Source organism: Ixodes scapularis, unplaced genomic scaffold (genome assembly GCF_016920785.2).
Source record: "Ixodes scapularis isolate PalLabHiFi unplaced genomic scaffold, ASM1692078v2 ptg000720l_1___fragment_2___debris__unscaffolded, whole genome shotgun sequence".
Classification (NCBI taxonomy): domain Eukaryota; kingdom Metazoa; phylum Arthropoda; class Arachnida; order Ixodida; family Ixodidae; genus Ixodes; species Ixodes scapularis.
Window position 1 is genome coordinate 33,410 of NW_024610027.1, and position 23,903 is coordinate 57,312.

The following is a 23,903-nucleotide window of genomic DNA, read 5'->3' on the forward strand; positions in this document are numbered from 1 at the left end:
CGTTATAGGGGCAACTTGCTGCTGGTGAAGGCTTCGTGAAATACACTTGCTCTCCAGTATTCTATGTAATGAAAGGTATTGGCCGTCATACTGCATTAATGAGGATTTTCATCTGAAGCGGAGACACCAGACATCATATTAGGGCAATCCTCCCGTGTTTAAAGGCTCGTTCATACACTTGCGATTGTTTATGACCGAGTGCGGTACGACCTGGTGCGATATCGTACGACAAGATAAGGCACTGGCGCCATCAATCGGTTATCCGTGGAACAATTGCGATTTCCGTTTTTTTTTTTTAATTTTTGTCGCGCATCAATATTTTAATATTGGCTTGAAAATGTCTGGCAATGTCATAAACAACCGATTTTTACAGATCGCATGCACGTCAGATCCCGGGGTTACCTCATAGATGGTGCTAACGTTCCGGTGTGTTCCCTCGTCATTATCTGTTACAAGGTGTCGTAATGCACTCGATCGTAAGCAGTCGCATGTGTGTGAACCAGTCTTAGGTTTAAGTATCAATTAAACAAACGGAAGATTGCGCTCCACTTCTGCCTGCTGCAAGTTAAAGACCTCAGGTCTTGAGTCGTATCACTTTCTCCAGACGACCCCTCTGCATCAAAACATACTTACATGTTTTTTAAGGTACGCTTTCTTCTATTTATGTAAACGCTCATGTTAGGAAATGTCAGCTAGCCTTTTACCACTGCGTGATGCTATTGAAATACACGGTTTGTCAGTCGTTGCTGCTTTCCCCTGACATCCTATCTACAACAAAGTCACCAAACGTTATTTAAAGTAAACTATCCTGCTATATATTTCAAATATCCACATAATAAACATCAAATAGGGCTTCAGTACTGTGTGGTTCACATTCAAGATGCAGCGTCGGTCAGATCGCCGCTTTACTGGGATAAACAACTCCGAATGCCGCCCTACAAACAAGTCTGTTGTACGACACCTGTGGAATTTTTCTCGAGGCTCATCTGGCATAGAACACGACTACCATATTGGTGCACAATAAATTAATCTTGAGTTGAATCTTAGTAGGTGTCAGGAGTGTCAGGCAAGCCTGTTGTAACCGAACATTTGATTTTTATTCCCAATTTCTTTGTTTTTCAGATAAATTTCAGAAACCAGAAAATCACGGAGTAGAGTTACTGAACAGTTCTGCTTGGATTTAGTTTTGCACTAATATACATCAGGCATCAAAAAATTTATTTTGCCATTTCACCCGTGCAAAATCCATAATCGGCATCCCTAATCTTCATCTCCACACTTTCGTAGACGTATTCGTAGGATCTCAGATCGTGTTGTTTGTACCAGGTAATAGCAAAGCCCCTCGTACGAGGTGGAACTTTTCTTACTTTACGCCCATTAAGATTTGATTGCATGCAGCTATAAATTGGGAACCACCAGCCACCACTTATCGGTGATCGGGCGCAAAGGTCCTGGTGATAGTCTCCCCTGGCGATTACAAACCCGCCTCCGTTGTGGTGCTTCAGCGCATCGTAATCTGAACCTGCGGGAAAATAGTGTGGGTGAATTAATGGCGCTGACCACTCTCAGCAATATTTTAAAGATTGTTAAAGCTTAGGTTTTACACAATTTTTTTTAAAGAAAGCTGTGAAAGCTGCACTACTCCGTTTTCTACAGGTGAGTTAAACGGCCAGGGTGACACATAAAGTTGGCTAATTGTCGCGATAAATCGGGCAGTTAAATCATATTTGTTCCTTTTCTTTTTAATTAGTAAAAATATACATTTTATTTCAATCAGTAACTCGCTGAGTGTCATAAAAAGCCACCAAATCAGTAGATTTTATAAATAATTTAAGCGCGTGGGAATCGGTGGGAATCGGTGGGAATCGGTGGGATGCGCTAAAGTTACCACTCGTGCAAACAGGGGCAAGGCTGGGTGGTCCGAAAACCCGGATGAAAAACGTTTACATATGCCATTACTATGTTTCTAATTGGAAACAGGTTTATTTTCATTAAATAAAAGTCAGTCAACACATTTTAGTTCACTTTCACATCGCTATCTGATGATGATGTCAATAAAACGGATTGTTTGATTGATTGATTGATTATCGTAACAGTTTCACATATACTACTGGTATATATCCTTATTCTAGGAAAATGCGAAACAAAATTGCATCGAGAGTTGGAACAGTCTAGCTCTGCGGCCCAAGTTCCGGTGTTCGACAGTGTTTTCACGTGTGCAGATCTTTTCATCTCATCGTGTGCAAGAAGAAAATTAGTGTGTGCTGAAGGATCTCGGGACGCTCTAAATCGAGAATACATAGCGTATAGACCAACTCAAGTCTCTGACGTCACGCCACTGCGGTGGCGCTGCCGTCGGCACTGCGCATGCGCAGACGCTTCCCATCACCCGAATCTGGTTTCTGCGCACGCGCAATGCCCACACCCGGTGCGGGCCAACGCGCGCTTGTGAATAAACAATGTGTTGGTCGACAAAACGGTAAACGACAGCTTTGGACTTTGAATATATTAACTGGTGCCGCTCTTGTACGCTCCCTCGTTTACAGCCCTTAGAGCGAAAATATGAGGTGGCATATAGCGCTTCTGACCTTTGTGCTGTCTTTCTGGAGGCGGAAACTTTTTATCCGTTTCTGAACATACATTGACCATTTTCAATGCATTCCTCCTAAAACCTGGCAGTAATATCCGGCCGCTAAGCTGGTGACTTCGGACAAGCACGGAGCCCACTTCATGCAGCGGGAGAGTCTGTTCCTTTACCCAAACATGAAGGCAGCTGATCCGTGTTCTTAAAGTCAGGGACAAACCGAAACCGTAACCCAAACCGAAAACCGCCTAGATTAGAATTTTTTTGGTAATCGTAACCGTAACTGTAATCGTAATGTCTCAACCGGTGACCGATGTCTCAACCGGCGACCGACCTTCAACATTTTATTTTTCAACAATAATATAGCGGAACATGGACGATGATCCCCCAGATGCCATCGGCATTTGCAGACGGGTCACCGTCTCCACTTTGCTTACTTCCTCCGCGAAAGCAGCTGGAGAAGGGGTGGAGAAGCGATAACGAAAGCGTCGGCGCGCGGAGGAGGCGGCGAGTTCGTGTTCCGGACGGTGCGTCGGCGGAGATGGCGCCGCTGTGGACGGAAGCACCGGCGGCATGCTTCCTTTGCTAGGCTTCATTTCAGCTGAACCTGGCAAACGCTCGATTCTACAGGGCTGGTGGGTCGATAAGAGAGCCGGAACGAGGCACGTGACAGCGCATCACGGAATCAGGATCCGCTGATAAATTTCACAATTGCTGGATCGCGCTTCCCCGTTCCGAAAATGCAGGCACCGGACGGCCATCTTGCATGTACCAAAGTCGTCCTTTTCGAGCGGTGCAGAGCCTGGGCAGCAGCGTGCTAAAGACACCTCTTCTGCTCCTTCGCTGTCATTCACCAAATAAATTGTTTAGAACGTTTTTCCCGTCGCCATTAGCCTACAGCTATTAAGAAGAAATAAAAAAAGGCTCATTGACAACTCATCGGCAAACGCAGAGAGGTGACAAGTCCCTAGGGAGCCCTCGCAATGTGAATTGAACTAAACGAAGTTTCATTAAACGAAAGCCCTGGCTCCTCGTTTCAATATCTCGGGTTGCATTTAAACACGTACTAATAACGGGGCCTCTCTCCCCAACTCTCCTATATTGAGCCCTCGGTTGCACCTTCTCTAGCCCCCCACTGCCCCCCTTTCCTCTTTCCTTTAATCCTGCGTTGTGGCAAGCGTGGTTCATACTAGAGTTATTAAAGTTCAAACCATCGATCCAAACAAAGCCTGTACAGTACTTGTCGTCACACGCTAATGTAAGGTTGTTCTCTCCAGAGTTTATTTTTAACCTCATAAACAGCGTCTTCCAAGAGTTTTAGCAACCACCGACTAACGCAGCGCTGCAGGCGACGCAAGAGGGATGGCGAAAGCACCGGTATTTACCATTAGGGCTCGAGTAACCGCCGATGGTCAGCTCGTAGTACTCCTCCTTGGAACCGACTTGAAAGGTTGTATACTGCACGATAATTTTTTCTTTCGTGTATCTTGTCATTTCGATCCTGAGAACTTGTTTGCCATTTGGATGGGTAGTGAGTGCATGGATATTGTCGTTACCTTTAATAGAAGGAGCGAAATGCGTTTAGGAATAGTGCACACTAGGAATAGAAATGCGTTAGGAATAGAGCACGATAGAATACTTTAAATAACATTGTGGGATTGAAGCGTCCCACAACGAAGAAGCAAGTGAGGTCGTTTTTGGGATGACTGGTTATTACCGGCAGTTCTTTTCGAATTATGCAGAAAAGGCTTTGCTTCTGATCGAGCTGACTAGGAAGAAATAGCCCAAGAAGGTCTGTTGCACTGCACACAAAGATGCTTTCCAGGTGTTAAAGCGAGCACTTTTAGCTGGGTTAATTTTTAAAGGGGTCACGAAACATTACCAGGTTTGAATGTTCATGACTTGGCCCAAGTATACTCGCACAAACCGCCTCGAATTCAGCAGCTTTGTCGCGGTGAAATTGCAAGGACAAAAGGGGACTATTTCTTTCAGTCTCGCCTTCGGAAATCTTACCCGCCTGGCGACAGTCGAGCGCGGCTCATGGGTTGGACACGAGAACTGCGTGAGGACTCGACTTCAGCTCGGAACAATTAATACCTAGGCGGACATTCATGTAGTGGCTCGTGTCCAACAACTACGTTGGTCAGAATAACCGAACTCTAACAATGCCCGGAGCTCAGCGCGCGTTCTCTACTTTGCCAACCCTAGTGCCACTACATGAACTACGCTTCAGAGTAACGATACTTGGCCATATTGTGACTTCAAATCATGGTTGCCAGTTATCAGAAGCTTTATCTGAAATCACAGGAAACGCTTTTTCGTTCTCCACAAATATTTAAACAGTTTTCGGCAAAGCATAGCAATATTACATGAGCTTCCGAACACCTAATCCAATGCTGAGGAGGTCGCACTTTTGAATCACGACGATCGGCAGTTGCGTCTGCTCTGCACAAGCACGAAAATGGTGGCGCCCACAACGATGTCGGGGAACGGAGTGCCGATACTGTAAGCGGAGCTCATTTAGTGACTCTAGCCAACCCCAGCGCATGGCTACGATTAAAGTTGCCGGTATGTTGAATAGGCACCACGCCGCAGCCGCTTGTCCTGGCTCCGAGTTTAGGCCGTGGACGATACTCATATTTCTCGAATATTTTTGGCGGCTGCCATTGCCAAGAAAGAAAAAGTAACGAAAGCTTATGCAGTTAGTAATGTTAGGGAGTGACTCTAAGCAGTATTTAGCGAAAATAGAAAACTCGTGTGATGGCTCCTTTAAAGGACCATTTAATGAATTTTGGGCTGGGATAAAAACATTCAGATTGGAATCTTGCTAAACGCATGTTGTTTAGTGGGCAAAAAATAAAAAGAGCTTAGAAAGCCAAAAGTCTGATTTTCAGTACAAAAAAAAAAAAAAAAAGAAAAGCGGCCTATTTTGTATTTTCTTTCCTTCGAAAGCTTTCCGCCTTTTCACTTTGATACATCCGCAGTACTGAAAGTACGTCAGACTGTCCCAGCTCAAGCATTGTACACGAGCATTGCGTCACTCGGATGTATGCGATCCTCAACAATCAATCCGTCAACGAATATTTGAATTCGCGTTCGTGGCCAATGAGTGCCGTGACGGCACGAATCATCGCTTACGAATTTCAAGTTCCATGGAGGTGCTTACCGAGGACGGTTTAAGCTTGGAGTTAGAGCCACTAAATCAGTTACTGGTATAACGAAAGTTCCACTAGCACACGTAACTGTCATTAAACCAACAATCGCTGGCGCCTCCCAGCTGTCATTGAGCTCAACGAGGTTGTCCGGTGTTAAGCGGGTTTCACATGCAGCGATTCCGCGGCCGAAATCGCTGCCGCTAGCTGCGCGGCGGCACGGATCGCGAGGTTTCATTTCGCACGAGCGTTTTCTGCCGTTGCGATGGCCAATGTTGCTTGTACCAAGCAGATGCGCACAGTCGGTTACAGCGGATTCTAACAACAATTTTGATGGCTTAGTTTTTAGCTTCCCCTTTAATTTCACCGTAATAAAACAAAACAAAAAAGCATTTAACATCCTAAATAAACCTTGGTTTTATCCGTTTATGTTTTTCTACTGTTTTTTTTTTTTTCAAACTTTGTTGTTGCGGAGGATGAAATCTCGAATCATCCTCGGCAGCGTCACGGACGTCACAGGCAGCGCCTTCCACGGATGTGAGGACTCCAACTCATGCATATGGCCGACCCGAACTTTCTTGACGGCGTTGGAGCAGTTGGTATTTCTGAAATGGGGGTATGTGCTCACAATCCTGAGGTCTGTCTACGGAGACTGGAGGAGTACCCCTGGTCCCATTGTTCTTTAATTTTTTGAGCTACGCGTTTCAAAGAACCCGACGCTTCGACACTCTACGGATAAGCAGTTCATTGAACTGGGCGCGATACATTTTGTCCTACTTTGTGTGACGATCTGTGTTGGAAAAGACACGTCAATGTCGCTCAGTTCTTCCACTTCTTTTTCTGTTTTTCTCACTAGTGCTCGCAAAAGCCGCTTCCGAATTGCTCTCTTGCGGCGCTACAGTTGGTAGTCAGTCGAGGAAAGTAAAACAAAGCCGCATAATTCATTGAGAAAACAAATTCCGAGGAAGAAGACAGCAGTCCCCCTCCTCCATAATCTCCTGAACAGTTCCGACGCGACTGCTGAAGCAAAAAACGTCGACCCGCCGGAATAAAGAAACCGCGAACCAGTCGCTTGCGTACTTTCTCTGCTTGTCGTCTGCTTCAAGAACGTGAAAACGCCGCCGTCCTATGCGCCAGCTTTCCCGAAATGTTTCTCCTGCTGTCACGTGATTTCCCATCACTCTGTGAGTGGCCAGCGCGGAAGCTGCCGCTCTGCCGCGGCGAAAAAGTTTCCAACCTGGTGGAACCGTCGTGACGGCAGAAATCGCGCCGCTCTGTAGGGCCAAAATTGCTGCATGGGCCTGGTCGCAGATTTGGAGCGCGAGGATCTGGTAGCACAGAGCATTTCTCGGGGAGTCTGGTGTTCAGAGCACAGCTTTTGCAGCGGCGAGGACCCGAAACAGGGTTTTCAAACCCGACGAGAAACGAAACGGTAGCCCGAGGAACGCGAGAAGCACGAGCGGACATTCCATCGCTCGGGACAAGTGTGTTTCGGCGTCTCGCCGCAGCGGGGCGCCCGTAACATGGCTGTTGTCTGCCGCTCTACCTTTTCACTTTCGGCGGCCGCGTCAACGTCACGTGACGATCTGCCAGGCTTTGTCAGTATAGAGGAGGCTATGACAGAGGATATATCCAAGTGGCCGTACTGATTTTCGAAAAGGGCCTATATTGTTTGTATTGATATTTGGGATGGAATGCTCGTCAAATGAAATTATTTGTCAGCGCTTGTTTTCATTGGCGAGTACCATATCCAATCATAAATCACGTAATTAAGCACTTTAAGGCTACATCACAAGTCGTTTCAGACAGCTAACATTATTTTTATTTATTGGTTTTATCTTACGCCTTAACTAAAATTAAATATTGCCTTTGCTGCTGCTTTCTGTTTAGCGGAAAAAAACGTTTTCTGACTGAACCTATTTCTGTCGGTGAGATATGTATCCTTACCGACAGATCTGACTTGACGGACGTTGCATGTTAACCAATTCGCGTTACGTCACCACATGACGTGGCGCCACGGTGGTACCTGACAACTTGTCACCAGAACCTAGTTTCCGTTCACTGTGTTTGGCGGAATTCTAGGAATTTTTTTTATCAGTTTATGGTTGCCACGTCAAAATGGCACATGCACAGAGGCTAATATTTCGTACTTACCTATCCAATATGATAAACTCTTTAAATTTCGAAATCCATCATCGTAGTCTTTTCGGGATCTCTCAAATTCGGTGCCCTCACCTTCGGTTTTAGATCGACGTTGAATCACCTGGAAGTCGATTGAAGAGTCAGCGCGAATTGAAGCTTGCTTCCGGATTCTTTAATTATGCTTCCCCAGAATGTAATCTTGAGATTAACGCCTCAAAGTGCCCGCTTTTCTCGTATGCGGTTTGGGGAAGCACGCAGACACGCTGAAGCCGTCTGGCAAAAACGGTCTTGGAGTCCAGGGAGCCCATCTTGACGCATGCATACGTTCCCGAGCGCCATAGCGCGAGACAATAAACACCGCTGGTCGAAGCAACTCAAGATTCATGTAAGGACAGAACGAGCGGGTTGGTATAAAATAATTAAACTTGAAGAAGAAAACGAGAAGGCACGTTCTCGTTTTCTTCCTCAAGTTTAATTATCAAGATTCATGATTCGGCCCATGCGCTTCTGACTAAATTCAATTATTCTAAGCGCCTTTGCTTTATTGTATTTTTGTTTCTTTGACTAATTCCGTGCCCGCGGGTGTTCTTATCTCGTTACCCCCCATACACACACCCACACACGCCCTAAAAGAAAAGGCTCGAGGTACACCTTAGCGCTTCTTATGAGTTTTGAATGCGAAAGCACGCACGAAGCTCTTCGCTTCCTTCTTTCGTCTGCGGCGTGCGGCGCGCTGACCATGGGCATGGGACGGTGGAGCCGCTGCCTCGCTAGGGTGCCTGCATGTCTGTCTGTTTCAGGGTGAAGGCATCCATTAGAGAGTTTTAGTAATACGTATAGGAGCAAACGCAGACACCATACGTTAAAGGGGCCCTCCAACAGTATTTGAGCGTCGACTTTTTTTTGCGGTTTCTACACGCTAGTGGTCCCGGAAACCCAGTGGACAACGAAAGAGTTGGAAATATTAGCGCATCATATTTTAATTTGACAACTCGGAAACACCTCCTCCGACGGTGGCGCCGCGAGGTGCCGAATGCGCGCGCATAACGGCGCTCCCTTTCACTATACGTCACATTCTTTGGGTTTCGTGATTGGCGAGAGTCGTCCAAGGAATTTTGAAGCGAAATAAAGTATATCACACGTTAACCGTCATTATTTCTCTAACAAGTCATTTTTATAGAGCTAATAAAGTTGCAAAGTAAAGTTCAAAAAGGGCGAAAACGACGCCTTGTCGCTCATGCCCGCCTCCCAGTAGCGTCCACGCGTACCATCGCGAGCAGACGACAAGTGATCTGTGCAGACAACGTGCATCGTATTTTCACTTGGGCGCCCCCGGTCCCGGTCAACTAAAAGCAGTAAGGAGAGCCAGGGGAATCCTTATTTTCTTTTAGTGCTGTGACATGTGACAGACTTTTCACTGTTCGAGTGAAGTGCGGCGACGGGACCGGTGCACAACGGGACCGCTCACCAGTTTCTCCCCCCTACTCTCCGAGGTGGCTCCGGTGGCGGAGTTGCGGGAGACGAGTGTTCCGCGGCTGTCGAAGCGGATTGAGGCAGAGACGCGGCGCTTGCGTGGAGTGTCCTCGTACGGCGCGACGCCCAGATCCGCACTCAAAATCTGATAAGCCCGGTAAATTCATCGATGATGGCAACCCGATCCCAAAGCTACGATGGTTGCAGCTAGGCCTAATGGCCGGCGAGCCGACCGGGCCGACGGGCTATCAACCAGACTCGCGTCCCATTGGCCAACCGCTTTGCTCCAATCGCTAAACTGTTTCATTTTACGTCATGAAGCGCTATGTTTTGCTTATTTAAAATTGTTTTCTGCAATATTTAATTTGCTAATAACTCGCAAAATATTGCGTATTTCTGTAATATTTTTTTCCTCGGTGTTCCTGCTTTCATGGAGCTCCGTTTCAGCGCGAACTTCAAACCGGTCAAAAAATTGTTGGTGGGCCCCTTTAACGTTAACGTTGCGTCCTCCACACTACGCACGCGCCATACGTACGTACTGCGGCGAGCCTTGCGTACGTACGCTCGCTATCGAGTTTTGCGAACGTACGTAGCGGTCCCCTGCGTGCCGTCTCGTTGCTCTCGTCGCGCACGGGAGAGCGCCAGAGTAGTACAGTTTAAAAAATGGCGGCGGTGAGGCAAAAAAGCGGAAGTGCTACGCGTATTGTACGGGTTCGCTTTACCATTGAAGATGACATCAACCTCGTCAAAGAAGTCAACGCGACGAACCCTTTCGAGCACCCACAAAGATGGGTGTCGATAGCCAAGAACGTTGGCGACGCCGTCGAACCCAAAAAAGTGTTTACCGTGCGGTCGGTACAAAAAAAAAAAAAAAAGACAAAACAGGTTCACAATAGGCACACGGAAACCCGCACTTCCGTAACAAAGCTAGGAGAATCGGGTTTTGGATTGGCTTGACCGAATACCCGCCTTGGATTGTTTGAAGCAGTTTGGAGGAGCACATCTAGATGGCGCTACAAGTCTTTACGTATGCGTTCTTCTTCCGCTGTACTAAAAGTGCGTATTCGACGCGCTCCGTAACGTTCCGTCGACGCAACGTTAACGCTAACGTAGGGGGTTTGCGTTTGCCCCTATACGTATTACTAAAACTCTCTATTGTTGCACTGAATGTGCCAGCGCGTGACGCTCTCGCGCACTCGGTGCATGACTTGGGCGGTAAAATGGCGTCTATGCATTAGCCAAAGCTACGCGCTCGAGCTGAGTGACACCGGATTGCGCGCACTTCAAAAGGCATGAAAAACAATTGAGCGGAAAAATGGCTGAGGTGTCACCACTCACGCAAAGGCGCGCGTGTGTATGAAGGCACTCTATGCCTCGCGGAGACGCAGCGCCATCGGGTGAGCAATCGTTCAAACAGATGCGCAGCGGCCATTGGGAGCCTCGTCGGCGCGCGCCAGCCAACGAAACCGGAGCCGAAAATTCATCAACTTCGCTTCTTTGGGATCGGGGAAACTAGGTGCCGTGTCTAGGCTTTTCGCGTGGTTTCATAGCTGGGAGCTGGCTGCACTTCGAGAAAGGATTTAAGGTACCATTTTCGCGCTTCAAACTGATGACGCCGGCTCGCTCCATGAGACAGTTAATGCTTACGCATACAAAAATGCCCCCCCCCCCCCCCCCCCCGTCCTCCTTTCCTGAGTCCCTCAGAGGCCTCTTACGCCTCTGAAGATTTGGCATGTATACGTATACCGAGTCTTAGGATCGTGTGCAGGCTAGAAATCTCGGACTGTGGAGGTTGGTGCTTCGGTGCTCGCAGGATGTTTTACTGGTCTGTTTTACGACAAGATTTATTTTGCATGTCATTTCCGTTTATGTTGGTCTTCTCTCCGCTTTTCTTAACTTTCCCTTAAGCGGCAATGACACTTCCAAATCCATGTTGTTTTTTTTACCACACGATTTGACAGGACACTTAGACATCACTAGAGCCCTGCGCAGATAGTTGGATCATCTCAATCCAATCTGCATTCGTAGACTTTGTATCCGCATTAGAGCCAGATCAGAAAAATCGGAACCACATCCAACGAGCAATCTTCACATCAATTTTACATTAAAATGTCAAAAGCGGCAGGAGGCTTCTACATTCCTCTGACTTCTATGTTTTGGATTTTCACCGCATGCAGAAAGCTTTTTGATCTTTCCCTGACAAGCAAAAAGATACTTTGTCGTAACGATTAATACCCCAGCATTTTTACTTTTTAAAGGCACATCATTTTTGGCGAGAAAGAATACTCGAAAGCGAGCCTTGATCAACCTCAGTCAACCGCTTCGCACACATATAAACAAGTCTCTGCTTTTGGAGCTGGAGCTGCGGAAAATGAAAACATAAGAGTAACTTTTCACCAATTGTATTTATTTCCTAAGCCGGCTTCGCCCGCAAGTGACTGCGTGAAGAAACGCAGTCACTCAGTCTTCTCGTTTTCGACATTGCGATGTTAAACGGAGACGGCCAAAGCCCGGCTACTTCGCACCCCTCAGAAATAGAGGGTATAATACAGGGCTGGGCGGCATCGCGATACAAATGTATCGCCATAGTATCTTAGAGATACTATCGAGTATCTGTATCTCTGTATCGAGATACATTTGAAAAAAATGCATTTGTATCTCAGTGGTGAAATACATTTACCATGTATGGCTTCTATCGCGATCCTTTCCCAGACTTGGGTATCTCGTTACATCTGTTGCCGTTTCTTGCGATACATTTCAAAGATAAAAACATGTTTGGTGGAAGCTGCTTCAGTATTTATAATATGAACCCGCCCCATTACATGATTCATCCCAGTCAACAACATTAAGGAGAGCTTGTTTAAAGAAGGTTATTACACAATAAGCTCCTCTCACGAAGTCCTCCACTTTTTTTCCAATTTAGTAGAGGGAACTATGTAAAGCAGTTGAGTGTAGAAAAGGTGCTGCTCTGTTGTCCAATATCCCCACATTATGGGTGACTCAGAAGCCTCTAAGACGACAGCTTGATATGCGCCCTCACGGCAAAATAGGGTTTATAATGCCGCGCGCAGGGCTGAGAAAGCAACGCTCGATCACGAACCTCTAGAAAGTTCTCGTTTATTCTTGTTCCAGACGTAACTTCTATCGTTTATCCCTGCTTTTGCTGTTCCAGAAAGTGCGTGTTCATTCTCGCCCCGAGCGCGCTACGCTCGAACCTTCTCCGCCGAATCTTCGAGATAGTGACTCACCTTAGATAAGAGGCCGCCCGCGACCTTGTCGAGTCAGTCTCGCCTCAGCGTTCGATCGTGCTGCTTCACCGCCTTCGACGCCCGCGGCGCTCTGTTATTATCGTTTGTACCCTTTTATTTTTGGCACAAGTTCGCCACATTAAACGTTTATTTATTCCTGTTTATTTCTTGTTTATTGGTCACCAACCGTGACAATATACATTTCGTGCAGACGCCTTTTATCAAGCAAGGCAAAGAGTAGCGTTCAGTAGCTATGTAATTCATAATTATTACACTTTTTTTTGGCGGCATTAATTATAAATAAAGAGTTCGAGGCAAGGGGAAGTGCATAAAATGATACAAAAAAAGGAGCACAAGCATACATTACGATTTGAATTCGCCACGAACTACGCCCTCAACACGTAGCATCGTTCGGGAGCAACTGTATTTCTATGAGACTCTGTATCTATTTTCCGGAATACTTTTTAGCCGTTTTGCAGAAGTATCTCAGGAATAACCCGTTGCATAAAATACAAATGTATATCAGTATCTGCATTTTGGGCCTTAGTATCTGTATCGTGGTCGGAGATAGTGCTCCCGGATTCAGGAATTGGAACAGCCACTTCATGTTTTTACGCCGAAACAAATCCAAATGTCTTTGCAAATAAAAAACAAATAGGCTGCAATACAGGAGCCAATATATTAGAGCACACTTTAACAATAAAGGCGAGATCCCAATCTTGTCCGCAACGCATCCTCTGAGCAATGTATTTCATAGCCGAGACTGCATCATATGTCAAATCAGGAACTGACATAAGATTGAAGTATCAAAACGTGGTGGTGTACTAGATGGAAAGTGTACATCGGGATTTACTACATAAAGTATATAGCAAAAAATGTTCTACACCCCCCCCCCCCCCCCCCCCCCCCCCCAAGGAGTCAGAGAGGCGACCTATCAGTCTTCGAAGTAATGACTTCCAATCTACTGCCTTGATGGCACTGTATCTAACATAACCCCAAATTCGGTTGGGACGGCGTTCAAACTACAAAATAAAATGAACACAAGCTTAATTAAGCACAGCCGATAATAAGAAAAACAAACTGATCATTCGTTGTAACCGTGTTAACCACCTCGTGAGGGGATTTCCATGGTCGCCATTGTAGCTATGGGTTGTAAGGTACTCAGTATTTTTGCTTTGCGATTGCACAGTAATCCAGATAATATTCTAGGGTGAAGGTACATGCCTTGTTTTACTTTTGCTTAGATAAAACGAAATAATAATAGCTCGCTACAGCTCCTTGCGATGTCGAAATCGCTGTACTGCTTCTCATAATAACCTTTTTTTTTAAAAGAAAAAAGACGAACAAAATGTCGCTTTACCTTCGCAGTGAACGTTAATAGGCCAAATAAGGTGGTACGACTTACTGTCCATCCACCGCCATCAGTCTCCATGTCACACAGCACGAGGACGAGATTGTGAGGTTTGATATAATATTCGCTTGTCTTGTTATGTCCAAGTCTCTTTAACTGGGCACAGCTTACTTCTCGGTCGCCAGCTGCAAACAAAGAAGCATGGAGCAAACCTTGCTTATCAATGTTGCAAAAATCGCGACTGTGCAAGAACCGGCCAGAGGAGCGGCCAGCGAATCGCGATGCGCCACAGTAATTGCTAACCCCACTAACGATGTAAAAAAAAAAAAAGAAAAACACGAAAGTGCTGTATTTTCTTGTTTTTCTTTACTTACAAAGATAAAACGAAAACCTAGTCTTGTACTTCGTTTCGCCTTAAAGAGCCACGAACAACCCCAACATGATTACTTTTCTATGGTCTCAAATGCCTCAAAACCTCGAGATAACGCCGTGAAAGATTTTCATTTCGAAAATAATACGCCCAGCGTGCAAAACAGCCGGTTAAATATCCGTGTCCTCCTCGGGCGTTTCTCACTTTCTTAATAACGCAATTAACGAAGGCATTTAAAAAACAAATACACAGACGTTGCGAGTTGAATGCCTGTAACAATTATTAACAACACAATATGTTTACCGACAATTGTAATACTATAAAGACTGGGAGCCAGGAAGTGTTAGTGACGAGGCATCGGCCATATCCTGGCTTTTTGCCTTCTTATTTTCAACATGGCGACGCTCGGCAGCTGTGCTTGAGCTACGTTACTAGATAACATTCAGATGTCGAGTTTCTCAGAACGCGTGGCTCCATTTCGTGGTTCGTCCGCGCGTTGTCGCTCACAACGCTATCAGCCCGCCCTGTGGAAAGACGTGGCGGAATCGGTGTAACGTTGGATACACATTGCCTGCGGTGGAAAGTTATTATATTGCGTTTTAAAGCGATAGGCTTACGAATGACACTTTCAAGAGATTTCGACGTCGTCCGTTGTCGTCGCCGCTACGGAAAAACCCTTCTTTCCGCTCTTGGCGGACAGGGAATTCGGATTTTCCCGGCTTCCCTGACCTCGCCGACATCCCGCCAAGCGACGCGACGAAAGGAGAGTCCTCCACGTAGTCTGCTTGAAAGACTTGTTTTCAAACTCAAACATTACTCGCGTTACTTCCAAGGAAAACTAGCTTCGCTAGTCTTCCGTCGTCACCAAAATGCAAAGGCTGAAAGTTTTTTTATTTACTTTTATTTTTTATGTAGTGCTTTTGGAGAACATATGCACCCCCTATCAAATTATTTTAAATCTTTTAGTTTTCTGTTGATAAGAAAAGATTGGCACTTCCCAAGCATGGACACACTTTATATAAGCACCGTATTCAGCTCAAAACATTAGGGCATTACAACCAAAACTATACTGTATATATTTCCGCGCGCGCAGCTGGCCAAGTAGGCAGCGCGGTCGTGGCCTAACGGTTGTCGTGCTTGCCACCCATGCGAAGAGCCAGGGTTCGATTCCTGGGAGCGGCGCGTCTTTTATTTATTCTTGCAATTTAGTGTTCTAGTAAATTCGAGAATCCTGTTGCTTGTTCGACTTCCGAATGTTCTACGCGCCGAACCTTCTACGCCGATTGTTCGAGGAGCCCACGCGTGTAATAAGGACGTGCCGAGCTGCAAGCTTTCTGACCCCAGCGTTCGTATCTGCTGTTACGCCGACCTCGACGCCTGCGACGCTCTGCTATGGTCTTCTGTTTCCTTTTGATTTTTAGGAAGAAGTTCGCCCCATTAGACTTTTCAGTTTCCCCAGTTATTCTTTGTTTCCTCACCTGTTCATTCGTGACAAGATAGTAAGTGACTATAATGGAAACGAAGTGTTCAGGTGGCACTTGTTTGTATGCTTTTATTTTCCCAACCTGATATAGAATTTTACGTTGAAAATAATTTCCTTTAAAACATAATTAAACCTTTTAAAAGAACCTTGTAGGTTCTTTTGAAACGTTCTGGAAATGAATATCTGAAAAGGAGTCTTTTTTCCAGCACTGGACTATCAAGCTATAATAATTATAGTAATTATACTTTCTGAAGCCAGAAACAACCTTGCAACCTTTTTATTGGAACCTTTGAATACGAAAGAGCCAACAAACTTACATGAAAACAGGGAACATTTGGCCAAAAAACAAGGTCATGTATGCATTACACACATATTAAATAATCAAAACATGTCACGCTGCAGTCATTTCACCAGTCTAAAAGAAAATCTGAAAATTTCTATAACACGAAAAGGGATATGATTTACACCAAGCAAGATACTGAGCCACAAAACCAAATTTTCAACAATAAAAAAAGTATGAGGGAGTACCCAGAAGTAACTGGAATGAATTACAGGAGTACCAGCTTTCGTCTCTGCAGTGCTAGGCGGCACCCTTCCTGAGACAGTTTGCCCACCGGCGTCGTCTGCTAAGGATCACCAGCCTTAAAGCTAGAAAACCACTTCTATACTTGTAGTTTCTTATTAGCACTTTTCTTTGTAAGCTCTCTGAAGCATTGCAAGAGTTTCCGGTGCCGTTTTTCCTAAAAGAAAATAAACTTTTACAGCCGCATTTTGTTCTTCATATCAAAGATTGCAAAATAAAAAAAAAATAATTACGAGGAATGCTTTTGAAGCGCTTGGGAAAATATTTATAGCAGACAATGCCGGTCGGCAAACTCACTAGTAAGGGGTGCTGCTAAGCGCTGCTAGTTGCGGAAGCTGGTACTACAAACCGCCCGATCTTAAGAAATTCATTCCGGCTACTATTGCGTCCACCCTCGTAGGATTCACTGTGACAAAAGCTTTCAATATATTCCGTTTAATAACAAAGGATGGCGACCAGTCAATTCGGTTCAATAAACCTTATGCAAACTTGCTTGGTGGTCTGACAACACTGAGAGCGTGACTATTTTAATGTTGGCAAGCGTCGTCGGTACCGAAGCACGGTGGAGGCATCGGAGAGAGCCGTACGTGCAGTGAGTGATGGCGCAGCAGCTGTGTTTTCCGCCTTCCGACCATGGAATGTGGACGAACAGTTTAAACAACCTATACCGCAACTGTTTGACGAAACTCTCGGAAGTCTGTGCAAGCTGGCGACAACCTCGGCGAAGCAGCGGAGCAAGTCCTACGCCTTTGCTGTGGAAGCTTACACACTGCGGGTTGTCGCCAGCCTGTGCACAGGCCTTCGAGAGTTTCGTCAGACAGTTGCGGTAGGTTGTTTCAACTGTTCGTTCACATTCCGTGGTCGGAAGATGAAAAACACAGCTGCCGCGCCGTAGCACACTGCCCGTTAGGTTGTCTTCAATGCCTCCACCCTGCTTCAGTACCGACAACGCTCGCTAACATTTAAATAGCCACGTTCTCAGTGTTGTCAGACCACCAAGCAATTTATGATGAAATTTATTGAAATTAAGAACTTTTCTTCGGTAATAGACGTTTTCATGATCCCGTAAAGCAATACTGGCGGTCACCATTTCTTGGGCAGGAGGCATGCAATTTCATCAGTGTCCTTGTCCAACTCTGACGCAGCATTCGTTCTCGATGCAAGCGAAGCCGAGTTCTCAAGGTCTCAAGGTCGAGGTCTCAAGAAAAATTATTTTCAAGGTTAGTGGAGCCTTAGCAAATCCTTTTCTTGTGGCTTCCTTAGATATACGGAGAAAATAACTTTGCAAGCAACCAGCCAATGAATAGATTATGAACAAACAAAATCAAGACTAGGCATTCCATTGAAACGAGTAGCCAGATAAAATCACCAATTAGCTGAATGCTCAGGCAGTCGTAATTTGTCAACTCGATAGCCTCCAACAAAAACACTTTTCATTGCATCAGTTGTCGAAGCAAAGGGGAAACACATGCACGATAAAGACAGGCATTGTACGATGGTTCCCACATCAATCGTAGCTGGCGTCCTATTATACTGTGCCACGGCACGTCCCGATGTCGCATCATGGTGAGCTGCCCGACGTAAGCAGAAATGGTAGCTGCATATTTTGGTAATTCCACTACAGTGTCAGTTGTATGCAGTTTGAATGTGGTCATGCTCCGCAAAGTTACAGCAAGCACTGTGAGTTACAAGTAAGATGTTGTGATATCACCATCCCAACTATGAACAAACAGAGCATTGCAAAGGTGACAATGATACCAATAGGCGGTGCTAAAATGTGCCAGTGCACGTGGCCCGTGCCTCGAGTTGCCCTTGGAAGTAAATGGCGGTGAAGCACTGAAATGAGCTTCTTTTGGAAGCGAATGGCGGCGGAGCACCCGTACTTGGCACGTGTCCTGCGCGTTCCCACAACAATGGTTGGCGGTACTTGCAAAAGACGCCTCTATCAAGGGGCTTTACCGCCTCTCGCTCCTGCGCGCCTTCACCGGATATTCCGCGCCGTCGCGTTGCTCTTGATGGGCCGTGACGTGAGACATTCCAACGAAGCTCGGCCCTCCAACTGCCAGGTGGTATTGGGAAATTGTCTTATTCGTTTTAAAATTGCTTTTGTTGTGTTTACGGACGGGTCTGCTGTTCGTGAGCTGCTGTCATTAAAGAGACCACGTCTACACAAAGAATTAGGCGCTGAAAATTTCGCATCCGTAGCATTTAAAAGCTTAAAAAGAAACCACTGCTCTCCCTTTCTTAATGTTTTTTTAACAATAGCTTCAGGGAGACTACAATTATGAGTACATCAGAACACGAAACTTATCTTTCGAAACACACAATCAGTGAACGGGAAATGATATTGAAAATCTTCATATTCGTGGAAAGTAATACCCGTGCCACACGGGCAACTTGAATGGCATTTACGACGAATGACATTTGTGTGATCGGCGAATCAGCTCGCAATCTCTTGCGCGTATAATGAGCCACGCCCGGAGTGTCGCGCGCTGATTGGCCATCCGCTCAAATGTCACTCGTTGTAAATGGCATTCGAGTTGCCCGTGTGGCACGAGTATTAGTCATATCTGAGATAGTTGCAGTCGGAAGAAAATGTCGGCTCAACGGCTGCTGTTGAGGTCACAGGCGTTTATGATGGAAACGTTTTCTTAAAAGAAACACCGAAAGAGAAACGGTTAATTTTCCAGCACTGCGATTCATCGGAAGCACCCGTCGTGAACAGAGGAGATGTCGGCTCCTCCACATACGGGCAGCCGTCGTTGAAGCTTCATCGCGCGTGCTGGTGCGCGCTGGTTCTTCGCCATAGGGTCTCAAGCGAGGAGACCACTGAAGACAGTGGCCGTCTTGTAAACGCCAACTTCTCGGGAGGCCGGAGCTGGGTGGTCAAAAGTCAAATTTGGGGGTTTTACGTGCCAAACCTACCACGGGCATCTGGCACGCGCCAGCGGAGGACTGAGGAATAATTTCGACCGCCTGGGGATCTTTTGACGTGCAACCGAAAGCTCGGTTACACTGCGCCTTCTCCGCAATAAGCCTCCGTCATATTGCGGGCACCTCGGTCGGGATTCGAACCCGCCACCTTGGGATCCGTAGGCCGGCGCTCTCGCCTCGGAGCCACCGAGGCGGCTAGGAGCTGGGTGGTCACCTTGCGCGCTGACGATATTCCACTCACCCCTAAGCTGAGACTGCACTGGAAGCTACGTCCTCGTCGGACCAGTCACACATCTCTCTTTCGCCACGTGATCACGTTCTCGCTCATACCCACGCGCAGAGAACCGGATCAGGAGATGAAAGGGAGTTGGCTGATTGTTCCGGCGGATACGTAGCTCCCACTGCAGTCTCAGCTTAGGGTGAATGGAGTATAGGGCAGCGTGTCTCAATGCAATAAAATTTCGTAATGTCCATAAACGGGTAAAGCAGAGCGGCTGGCCAAAGGGAAAAGATCAGACGGTTTGAAAATTCACGTCTTGCAGGGCAGACGGGTAAACTGAACGATCACTAGCGTTAGAACAGTTTCAAGAAAATGAGGTGTTTATTTAATACCCCGAAAAACTGAAGGAACACAAGTGTTGGAACGCTGCAAGGAACCTCAGAGGCTTATGTACTGTCCTAGAAAACCAATGAAAGCCGTTTGCAACTCCCTGTAACACCGAATTAGAGCGCAGCTCTTGAGGAGGAGGTGGGAAGGGTACTGAAGGGAAGGTATACCCCTCCTTTATCCTCCTCACCTCCTCATCCTGTCTGCTACTCCTCCCTCCGAGCGCCGTCGCTGTCGCCTCACGAGGTCATCGTCATCAGTGACGATGACGATGCCAATGACGTCATCAGTGACGTCATCATCAGTGACGATGGCGATGCCGATGACGTCGCTGATGACGTCATCAGTGACGATGACGATGCCGATGACGTCCCTGATGTTGTCATCACTGACGTTACACGTCTCATAATGCACCGCGCGGTTACGCCGACGCCGACGCCGCTCAAGCCGTAAACGGCCGCCTAAAAGCTGCGCTCTGAAACAGAACAAGCATGAGCGCCAGAACGTCGGAAAAAATCGCAGGGACTCTTTTTCTGCCCTGGAAAGAGTTAAACAGTCGAAAGAACGGCATGGGTCGAGTGGCACGGCCGACGCACCAAGACGTAGTAGCGGCTGACGCACGAAAATGTAGTGGTAGCTGACGCACCGAAATGTAGTGATTTTCTGATAGAAAGGGACAATGTCGGTGGTTCGTCGATCAGGAGGCTACTTTGCGGCAGGAGATATGCAGAAAGAGGCGATAGAGCGGCCTTTTCTAAATGTAGATAGTTGCGTCCGTGACTAGATTGTTGCGTCCGTGAGGACGCAACAATCTAGTAAAATCGAATTACTACACTGCCACTGAACTGGAACCCGCTAATAAATTGGAAAGTTCACGCGCTACGTATACGTACAGCCGGGAGATCGCAACAACGACGGTTGCAGCACATAAATTCAACCAAAGTCCGAGATTGAAGAAAACAGGTCGGGCGACACATTCACATACACTTGAGCATGCTTACCCTGTCGATCCTCGGTCTGAGTGTTGAATGGCTCAATACGATGAGATGTACGACTAGTGATTTTTTTTCATAAGCTGCGCAGTAAAATACGGCAAAAATAACATCCTTACTTCATTTGGGCAAATACCCACGTCAAACCAAGCGCGCGAACGTTCCTTATACTGGTGTTCAGCCAGCTTGTAGCCAGCTCAGCTGTCTCCAATGGCTCTCAAGAAGCAGTGTTGCTGCTCGCTTTGACAAAATGTTTATTCCACCAACATACGCGAATTGCACCACAGATGTGATCTTGGCGGATTTTCAAGTATCCCGAAAGCTGAAGGAGAACATATTTTATCGTCTTTTTGTCTAAGCAACTAATATTATTTTCGACGGCCTGTACGTCAATACCGGATTCGGAAGTGACCTCTCCCCGTCGTAACCTACAGAAAAGTGGTCATTCCACTGCGGTTCAGGGTCGTCACTTTGGCCAAACACTTGACCTTTCAGATAGTCAAAGTCTACAAAACGCCATTTTCACTACCCAGGGCAGTCTTCTTTTCTTAAGTGTACGGCAGCACAAAGTTGAAAGTGAAGAAGGTCGACCGCATTCAAAGGAAGTGTCGCTGTCGCCCAAAGTTTTGTCGAAGCGCGTCCACTATACTTAATTCACCCTTAAGCTAATATTGCAGCCAATGCAGAAAGCATGAGAGCAGGAAATCATGGCGTTGAAAGGATCTTCCGCATGCAGATCGAGTGTTCGCGTTAGAACGACATGCCTCAATAGTCAATACCAGAAGCGCGGGCTAGCTGGTGCTCTAGATGACACCAGAGCTTTGGCTCTGGTCTCATCTGGAGGGTGAACACAACACAATAATGGCCTTGACTCCGACGAAGAAAATGGCCGTAGTAGAAAACAATTCACAGTCCCTAGGATACTGGTACAATCTTTTCGATTCGTCGCCAATATCGGCGCAATAATGTGTACTACTGGGGACGTAAAGCCCGACTGACGCTACAACCAGCAATAGAGCTGCTGATTACACTCTGTTCGTTCTACGTGGTTGAATAAAAAAAGTGGTCTTACGTTTTTGTATATTGCAGGGGTCAAATATCATGTAGGTTTTTAGCGGCGTATATCTTTCGCTTATTTCCGGAACTTGCATAGAGCTGCTTTCCGTAAAGGCGCTCACGGCTGCAACTGGTAAAAGAAGGACCGCTACGAACATGTTGAGATTTTTTTTTCAGCGGTTCAGAGTGTTTCATAAGTCGTAACTAACGCTTTTAGCCAGGTTCCTCACGTCTTATACAGCTTGAGAACGAAACGGGGAAAATAAAAGGCACACTTGTGTCATCTAAAAAGGAACAACAAGAAATCTACTTGAGGAATGCCGATATGATGTACGTTGTGTTAAGACGCAATGGAAAGATTGAGCAGATCACTAACGCCTGCTTCGGTAAAGGCAGCACTCCGGGTGCGCGCCCGTTGTAATTTAAAAACAGGCTTTCTATATTGCCGCCCGCAGGGTCGATAAAGAAACGCTCGGTCACGGACGTCTAGAGGATTCGCGTTCATTCTCGCACCAGACGTAACTTTTCTGCTGCTTTCTTGTTCTCGAAAGTGCCAGTTCATCCTCGTCCCGAGCGCGCGACGCTCAAACTTTCTTTGCCGAACTTTCGACATAGTGACATACGGTAGATAAGCAGCTGCCTGCGACCTTGTCGAGTCAGTCTCGCTAGCGCTCTGGGGCCCTAATCTGGAAAATTGGCGAAAAAGTCGGCGAGAAATCTGACGGCCGTGATTGGCTAACTCCGCTCTTGACCTTGGCGCCTGCCAATCAGAGCCGCTAGATTTCTCGCCTTCTTTTTCGCCAGGTGTCCAGATTAGGGCCTCTGTAGTGCCGCCGAATCGCCGCCCGCTTTTCTGCAGCCTCGACGCTCTTTCGTTACTTATTCTTGTTTGGCACAAGTTTGCCAATTAAACCTTTATTCTTCAGTTCACTGTTCGGCTTCTCGCCACCTTCATTCGTGACATTATCGTGGAAGATGGCTACCGCGCACGCTCAAAACGCGTTCTACAGCCCAGTAGGGAAAGATGGCAGCTCCCAGAAGGTGAGTATTGGAAAGGTCCATAGATCTTTCAAAGTGCTTATCACACGGTCAATGAATGCGGAGTCACCGAGCTGTGGACGCATGCGCACAGCCGAGCTACAGCGCATGCTCAGAAGGCGTACGACAGCCCAGCTGCGTCAGATGGAAGCGCGCAGAAGGCGATATTTGGAAAGGTTTATACGTGACTCCAGCAAAAACGGACGGCACCTATCGGGAAAACACGTAACTGGTCAATATAGTCCTTTCGAGGTTTCTGCTCGTCTCTTGTGGCTTCCGTGATTACATGGTGCCGGTGGTTTGCGCGATAGAACAGTTGTCTCGGTGACTCTGTCGCAACTGTGGTATCAGCTTGTTACTCATGTAGCTCTGAAAGCAACCCGCGAAACCGCGTGAACCAGACATTCCGCGTTTATCAACGTTCATCAGCACCGTGAAAGGAAAGCAGGCAGCCGTTTCATCGCCTTCTCGCAAAAGTCAAGCCTCTGTAATAAGGTCACTTACGCCAACACATCGCCGCCGGTTCAAGACGTGGAGGTTACAAAGCGGGGCAAACCATTTTGAGTCTGATGCTTGCTTGCCAATGCCCCAGCACCGTGCGTTGATCTGGCGTACGGCACGGCCCGACCTGTTTTAGACCGCCATATTTGCCCGATAGTGGAGCCCCCTATAGGTCGCTGAAGTAGCTAGTAGACATCTTTTTCGTGACGAACGCCGTGTTCTTGATGTAGCTGATATGGGGCAAATAGCAGATCACTTAATTTGCCGATTGGAAGTCGCTAGAATTCTTGGGGTTCGTGCCAATAGTTCAACGTTTTTTCTCATGGCAGTATACTTTTTTGTATTGTAGCTGTGATTTAACTATTTTTTTTCCGCCGAACCGAAGTGCG

The 23,903-nt window shown here is 46.7% G+C and overlaps 1 pseudogene; it reads right to left on the reverse strand.

Annotated features, from left to right (window-relative positions):
* Nucleotides 1-1,217: 1,217 nt before the first annotated feature.
* LOC120841899 lies at nt 1,218-22,170 on the reverse strand (annotated as a pseudogene).
* Nucleotides 22,171-23,903: the final 1,733 nt, after the last annotated feature.